The sequence below is a fragment of the Camarhynchus parvulus genome, chromosome 4, assembly GCF_901933205.1.
Source record: "Camarhynchus parvulus chromosome 4, STF_HiC, whole genome shotgun sequence".
NCBI classification, from domain to species: domain Eukaryota; kingdom Metazoa; phylum Chordata; class Aves; order Passeriformes; family Thraupidae; genus Camarhynchus; species Camarhynchus parvulus.
The window spans coordinates 60783444-60791601 of record NC_044574.1 but is presented as its reverse complement, the minus strand read 5'-3'; positions in this window follow the sequence as shown (position 1 = coordinate 60791601).

Below are 8158 nucleotides of genomic sequence, written 5' to 3'. Positions count from 1 at the left end.
CCTCCTTTAAATAGCATGCTGACTGGGTTACCCCAGCTTTGTGCATTTATGTGCAGATGAACAGCAGCAGAAGGACAGCTGCCACCAAACAAGAGCAGAGCCCCTGTGAGGGCCCAGGTTTGCACTTTGCTTCTAAAGCCAAGCTCTGCTGTGGAAAGAGAAGTGCAATAGATTGCTCATTAGCTGCCTGCCCCTCTCAGCTGCTCCTGAAGGTGTGGCTGCCATGCCACTGGGCCCATTTGTACCTCACACCCATGTGGCATTGCTAGAACACGCGGCATGGAACAGCCTCAAAGTGTCCCTTTGCAGAAATGGCTGTGGGGAAGTGGTTCCTACAGCTCCAGTCCCCGTGCTCACCTGGTATGCTGAGCCAGCTAAAATGACTTCTGAAAACCCACAGGCCCTCTCTGTGGAGGCAGGTGGTGAATCTGTCACTAGACATGTGGTTGTGGTACTTCCAAGCTGCTCTTTGCTAATTTTATAGCTCCGCTGTGCAGGCTCTGGATTTTACTGTACATATCCAGCTCCTTTTCTCCATGAAGCAGGTGCTAGAACATGACATTTATTTGAAATGACATTTCAGAAACAAGAACTGGGTCTGAACAAGCTTGTGATCATGTCTCATCACTTCTATAAGAAACCAATAACCTTATGACACTGTTCCTGATAAAGGACATCCTACTGGGAGCAGATGGTGATGCAATGGCTTTGCAATGGCATCAGCTGAGGCTGATGTGAAGGTCAGGCCAAGGCTGAAAATACCATTGGTGCAGTGTTGTGCCTTGAGGCTCCAAGTGTCACTGCTGGGCAAGGAGGGGCAGTCAGGGGTCATTACCGCTGCTGGCAGGCAGCACTGTTGTAGCAGACCCCAGGGCAGCCAGCCCTCCTACCTGCAGGGAAATGCTGCAATCAGCAGTGCCAATCAAGAAGGGATGTGGCTCTTCGGGCTGCTGCCTCTACATACAGGAAGGCCCTTGAGAAAAACGTGCTCCGAGGTCAGTGTTACAGAGTGGCCTCACAGCAACCCTGGGACAGCAGTGACAGATGAGCTCAGCACCAAGGGAAATGAATGAGCCCTGCTCACAGTGAGACCTGAGTCACAGCACAGTGGGACCCCAGTCGTGTCAGCAGGTGCAGCCCCTGCAGCCAGATCCTATCTCTGTACGTGACAGACAGACAGACAGACAGACAGACGTGCTTCCCAGCGGCCAGGGCTGGCAGTGAGCACACAGCTCACAGCAGCAGCCCCACACTGCAGGAATGAGCCATTGCTGACTCCCCTCTTGCTGTGCCTCCATTTACACAAGGGCAGGACACCCTGGCTTTTGTGTGAGTCCCTGGCAGTGCCTCGAAATGTCCCCATGAAAATGAGCAGAGCAGCACAGGTATGTGCCTGGCTCTGCACTCCCTGCAACTCAGGGATGCTTGAGGGCGTCCAACAAAACACAAGAGGACTACACAGAATGAGAAGGCACTCATCTGAGTCCCATCACCAAAGAGGGACTCCCAGAGTTTCCCTGACAGCTTGTTAGGTGCAGCAGGGCTATAGGCAAGGCAGGAAATTCTAAACACCCTGTCTTACAACAGGGAGCCATGTGGTGAGCCCGAGGAAGGCAAGTTCAGCATCCACATCAGGAAACCAGCTTGCTCTTGGGTTTCTTGGCTCTGCACTGGAGCCATGCTGGGGCCAAAGACAGAGCTGGTGCTGGTGCCCTCCTCAATCATGCTGGCCCCAGATTTCCTAAACTTAGACCAGGCCAGCAGGTTTGCCCCAGGCTGCGTTCTTCTCCTGGTGGCTCGGGGACATGAGTGCAGCTAGGAGGGAGAAAGCTGCCAAGGTGATTATTTAGCCCCTGTTTATCCCCTGGCATGGCTCTGCATCCATCTCACCTGCCACTGACCCTGGCTGGGAACGGTTTGCTAGCAGGGGTCCTAGCTTGCCAAGCTCGAATGCGGCCACCAGATGTCAGATTTTACTCACGGCAGGATCAAATCCAGGCGGCTGCAGGCTGGAATTAAAGCCTTGGGATACAGAGGTCACATGAGTGGAATGGTTTCCAAGCAAACTAGATGGTTGCTTTTGGTTTTAAACAGGGCTGTCAGCAAACAGCTATAACACAACTTACTCTCTTGCTATCTAATACTGGTAATCCTCATCCTAAAATAGTTCTAGCAGCTGACTCAGTGTCAGGACATAAGTTTATTTAAAACAAAGGAAAACCATTTTCTGAGGTGGCTAAAGCAAAGAAGACCTGTTAGGATGCCTGGTGATGAGCAAAAGGGCAAAGGGCTTGTGTGGCCCGTCACAGCCACATGAGCACAGGAATATGAGGGGTTACCAAGGGTCTGACTTACTGCATCTGCTTGTGGTAGGAGACAGTTTTGGCCCAAAGCAGCAAGTGAAGACAGCAGGCAGGGCATGCCAAGGTGGCAGCAGCAAGATGCTCTCCATGGAGGTTACTTCTTCCCTGCTCCCTCCCACTGAGCTGCCCTGGAGGGGGCACAAGACCGGGGGCTGCTGCAGCAGAGGCAGGGACAGAGCAGGCTCTAACACAGTACTTTTAAGGGCAACTGCTCCTTTCTCACTAGAAGTGAATGAGGTTGTGTCAGCCTGCCAGATGTACAGGCATATGCCAAAGGTAGAGTGGAAACATGCCAGGCTCACTCATCGCTCCAGGAAATCCGCTTGGATAAGAACAAACTTTCTCTGTTGTTTTCTTTAAAACCTCTCAGACACCTACACTCCCCTTGTCATCAGCTGTCTGCAGCTGATGTTATCTCACACGCTATGTGCTCCACTGGGAACCATGGGGGCAATTGTTGGGCAAGTGATGCAAAGCTTCTGCTCTGAGCACCCTCAGCTGCAGGCACCCCATTGCTCCCTGCTCATGCTGGCAGCACGCAGCAAGATGCTCCCCTTCCTGTGAGCCGTGGGGGTAGCCACTTGCCATCATTTATTGTGTGCTCTGCAAGCCCACAGCAGTGTCTGGCCTCAGTGCAGCTCTGTCAGGTGCCCTTTAGCTGAAGCTGAGTACTGGTTGCGCACTCTGAGGCTGGTTGCATCATCCCTGCAATCCTGACCTGGCCACCCAAAGTCGAGTGCCCCTGCCCTGCACACAGAGCGTGTGAGGGCCTGAGCTGGGCCCATGCTCGGGGTGAAGTGCTCTGATGTCACTACTGTGGGAACTGAGACAATTTCCCAGCAACATTTCATGTACACTTGAGTCACTCTGCCCTTTGCTCCAGAATCTCCTGCTTTGACCTCAACAGAGGGCAGAAAAGAACAAGAGAGAAATTTCCCCCCCATTTCTGCTTTTACCCTTGCAATGCAGCATTTACAATGGGGTGGCTATGTGGAAATTTTCTTCAACCTTCAACTCCTGTTTGAATGTTCCTGGTGGTGCTCCCTGCTCCTCATTAGAGGAGCAGACTTCTGATTCAGCAGATAATGTGACTGTCATATTCCCTCTCCCCTTGTGCTTGGAAATGCAACAAGACATTAGCCAAAATATTCGCTTCTCAGGTACACACTGTTTGACCTGTCTACAAATACTTGTTACTTGCAGATTTTTATATTTCTTTTGGTTGTATTTCCCTGAAGAATGTCCCAAATGAAGTGTCAGGATAACAGGATGGATGATGTAGCACATCTGTCCACTTCTGAGAAGATGACAGAATGACAGCAGCTGTTTCCCAAAGCCCCTCCTAATGTGCAGCCCCTCCTAATGTGCAGTCCCCTCTGCCAGACTCCTCAGGAAAGAAAGAAAGCCATGAAAATCCCATTTCAGATGGCTTCTCTCTCAAAAAGGTGTCAGACCAAGAGACCAAGGGGCAAAGAGAACTCAAGAGGAATGCACGACTCTGCATGGCCTGCTGGCAGCTGAAACCTTGGAAGCTGCGCTTCCGTGTTGCTCCCTTTCCTTCTATTTGGTTTCCCTTTCTATATTCTCAAGGTAATTTTTGGCAAAACAAAACTGAGCAAACCCTCTGGCCTCACAGCAGGCAGAGGAAGGCACAGACAGACTCAGCTGCCAGGACAGATCCTGCCAGTTGCAGAAGGCAGGCCTCACTCCCCTGGTCATAAAATTAGAAACGAGTTAAACATGTAGCAGGTGTTAATGGGAGGCACGAACCAGCTGGCAAACCACAGGCCTTGGAAAAGGTACAAACCAAACGCAGACAGGAAATCCCCCACCCAGCCAGGACCTGGAAGCTGTCTACACCTGAAGGAAAAGCAACTGGATGATTTACTTTAGGTTGATTATTTGCAAATGACTGGATGTGAATGACGTTCATTCTTAGTTCTACAGTGGCATTATCAAATGAGTGAAGAACCAGCCCTTGCTATCTCCTGCCACCGGATTCCTCTGAGGAGTAGGTTCTCTGCAGACCTGCTCCTGACCCCCTGAGTCACTGCAGCATGACACAAGCGTCAAAGGAGCACTGCTGCCATCCAGCCTCTCTCTACAGCTGGGTCATAGTCTGACACAGGGCACTCTGGGCTGGCTGAGGGATGTGCTAAGGGAATTAAGTCCATGAGCTCCAAGGAAGGCTAAATTTATTGCTAGAACAAGACTGGGATGCCTCAAGGACTGCTGCTTACATAAAACATGTTTGCTCCCACCTTTACTATTCCTCCACATCTATCCAGAAGCTGGAAAGATTACAGGGCAACACCTAGAGGCAAATATGGACAAGGCTCACAAGGAGGAAGCTGGCTGGGACAACAGGCCCATGCTTTTCTCCCTGGCATGCCATTTCATTAGGCCTGAATCTCTGCTCGAGCAGCACAGCTTTTCTGAACCCCACTCATCACTTTGACTAGTCAATTTTTGATTTCCCTATTCCCACCCCTCTCCTGTCCCAGCATGCCCCCATTAGGTCACACTGGCTCCAGCCAACTCTACACATATTTATCTTGCAGAAACAATCCATCACTTACATTTTGTGGTTTATTGACCTTCTCCCATCTAGCACATGGCTCCATTAGGGTTTGTTGTGCTAAGTGACCTCTGCATCCTCATGGAGACAGTGCCATGGCTCCCAGCTCCAGAGCAGCACCAGCTTCCTCAGCTAGGCCCTCCAATACAGTAGGGAAGGACCTTGTCTCCCCACTGGCCAGCAACTCCTTGGATCCACAGGGATGCTTTTGTTGGGAAATGGGAACTCATTTTAACTGGGCTATGGAGCTCTTTGACTGGTGCTACAGATGGGACACTAAACTGGTCAGAGAGACACCCAGCATACACACTTCCACATGGCATTATTTCAGCTCAGAAACTACTCACTGTCAATGAAGGGAAAAGGATAACCCAAGGCCTTTGAGGGAGGCTCTGGCAGTGACAAGCTGTGCTCCTGAAAGAGCTATGAGTTTGTTATCTAATTCTTAGTGTACCAAGGGAGCATATTTACATTGCAAAGTGTTCCTCAATTAGTAAGTATTTTTGAAGCTTTCCAAATAAACTTCAAAGCAGGAGCACTTCCTTTTGGTAGGGAAGGGCTGGCTATGAGTGGGAGCTCTGAATGTCACCAACTAATCACTTCCTTCCTGACATCAGGACTCTCCCCACAGGTGGGCTTCTCTTTCCTTTGTTTCCTACCAGAAAAGCCTCATGAAATACAATGCTCTGGGCAGGGGGCTCAGAGTGGGCTGCTAATCACCTCTCTCCCAGTCAGTATGACTCCTTCCAGAAGCAGCACCACTACAAGCTGCAGGAAGCTTGGCAGCCTGAGAAAGCTGTGCTGCTTCCAAGGGCACAGCAGCAACGACAGGCAAGGAAAATCAGGCCTTAGGGAGGACACCCAGGGGCTCCTGGCCTGCTGTCCCTGTACCCACCACATTCCCCAGGGTCAGGCTCAGATTGCTGGGCACATCCAGGTTTAACTGCACACACAGTGCAGCTCAGAAACATGTGTCTTTTGGAAACATGATTGACCCTTGGAAACTGATGCACCATGAAGCTGAACTTAAGAAAAGCAACAATGCACTGTGAATATTTGGGCAATTTCCTCTTGGCACATAATTGCTTGTTTTGTGACCTGAACCCCAGTATTCCTTCCAGTCCTTCACAAGGGGACAGGTGACTTAAACTATTCAGAGATGCTTAGATCCTTTCTGCAATCAAGGTGGATCAACCAGACGTGACAGAATTCCTGATGCTGCCATCTTGAGCCATGCCTCATGTGACCTACTCCTCCTAGGTGCCGTGGGCACACGTTATCAGCTCCATCTATTGCAGACATCTCAGAGGTCCCTCCCTAGCACAGAGGATGCTTGGGAAATGCAGGATACCAGGCATGCTATGCCCTGTCATTGGCTGTTGAGGAGAAGGTGAGGGAAGTCCACCTCGGCAGTACTTTTCCACTTGCATTCCCACCCAGGAGCTGGTAACCAGGCTGATGGGACAGAGGTCAGATGTAGCTTGGAATGCCTCAATAGTTCAGTGATGGTAATGCTGAGTTATGCTCAGGTATGAGAGCTCTCAGGTGTTTCTTCCTTCCAGAAAGCACCTCCCATTATCTAGGGAATGATTTGTATCAATAGTCACTTGAGCCTCTTTTCAATCAGCAGTACTTTGTAGCTTTTTCCACGGTTGGGTAGGAGCAAAACTCCAGAGTGTCAATTTCCAATAGAAGAGGAATCCTAAAGAACATGAACTTGTTGTCTCGATGCAATTGCTTTGTTGCCATAACATGAACGTGTTTCAATTTGACAATGGTGACAATACCTTTTTTGTCAAAAGGCAGTAATGGTGTATTGCATATGAGATGGTTATAAACATAACTGTGAAACCAAATTTCAACACAAAGAAATCAATGAAAATTACAGGTATTCTTTGGAGTTATGATAAGGGAAAGGGAGTAGTCCCTCTGTAAAGGGAAACTGAAGGCAAGAAAGAGGGAGAATGCCCTGCACAAGAGTGTGGTTGGGAAGCCAAAAGGATGGCTGATAAGCAGATGCACCCAGCTTGGGCACCACTGGTGCTCAGGGCTGAGGATGTCAAGGATGTCTGGAGGCCTGGGACAAGCTGCAGGTTTTTTGGACTGTGACCTACTGGAACAAGCCAGTCAGATTTTGAAACCTGGAAAAGGCTCCTCTTGTTTAAATTTGTATCACACTGCAACAGCAAAGGTTAACTTGGAACTTCCCACACTGATCTTCAGCTCCTGAAATCTTAGCCTTTCAAAGTCAGCATTCCCATCTGACCCCCTTCCGTGGTACTATTATAAAGAACTTACAGTTACATATACAGGGAAATCACTCCATCCCCTGCCTAAGAAATTGTGACATATAAGCAAAAGAGCCTCCAAGCAGAGCATCTGAGTCAAACTTCACTAAGTGGCCTGTTCCTCAAAAATTCCATTTCTCATAAATATTTTCTCCTCTCATTTCCTGTGTGCCAGTTGTTACGTTAATTGTTTAAGCCAAATCACCGTGCGGCAATTGCTAAGATAGGGAAGCTGACTGTAACTGCCCCAGGAGCAAGTGGAATTCCGGGCATGAGAAGGACAAGTAAGTGAAAATGGAAATCACTGATATGGCAAAGTGCAAACTGGTAAAGCAATAAAAAGTCCTGTCCAACTGGCAATAGCTCACTTGGTTCAACTGGCCTTTAAATATGGATGAGAGACCTGCTCTAGGAAGAGTTTTTTAAAGACCAGAGGGCACAGGTTTGGACTGATGTGGCTGTCCATGACTCAGGGCCTCTGAGGTCATTCCTGCTACTGGCATGAAAGGAAAGAAAGGGTAGAAAGGTCACGTAGGACCAAGGCAGCTTCTCACTTAAAATGAGTGGGATGTCACCCACCGGACTGGAGGAAGGCAGTGGCATCCCAGTTGCCCCTGCATGCCTGCAAGCCAAGTTCAGGGGAGACACCATCTTTAAAGTCCCTCCTTTCCCTCTTGTCCCCAGGAGGTTAAGGGCTTCTTCTCTTGTCATGCCTGCTCCCAGTGATTTCCCTTCTCCCTTTTCCATGAAGCAGCATTTTGTCCTCAGCATCGACTCATCCTCTGCAGTCTGCACAGGCAGCATCAAAGAAACCTAGGGCAAGCTGTGGCCTGTCCCTGGAATGCCATGTACAGGCAGAAGAAGCAGAAGAAGCAGAGGGAGCAGCAGGAGGCACACAGACTGACCTGGCTGCTGGAGGCAGGGAATTG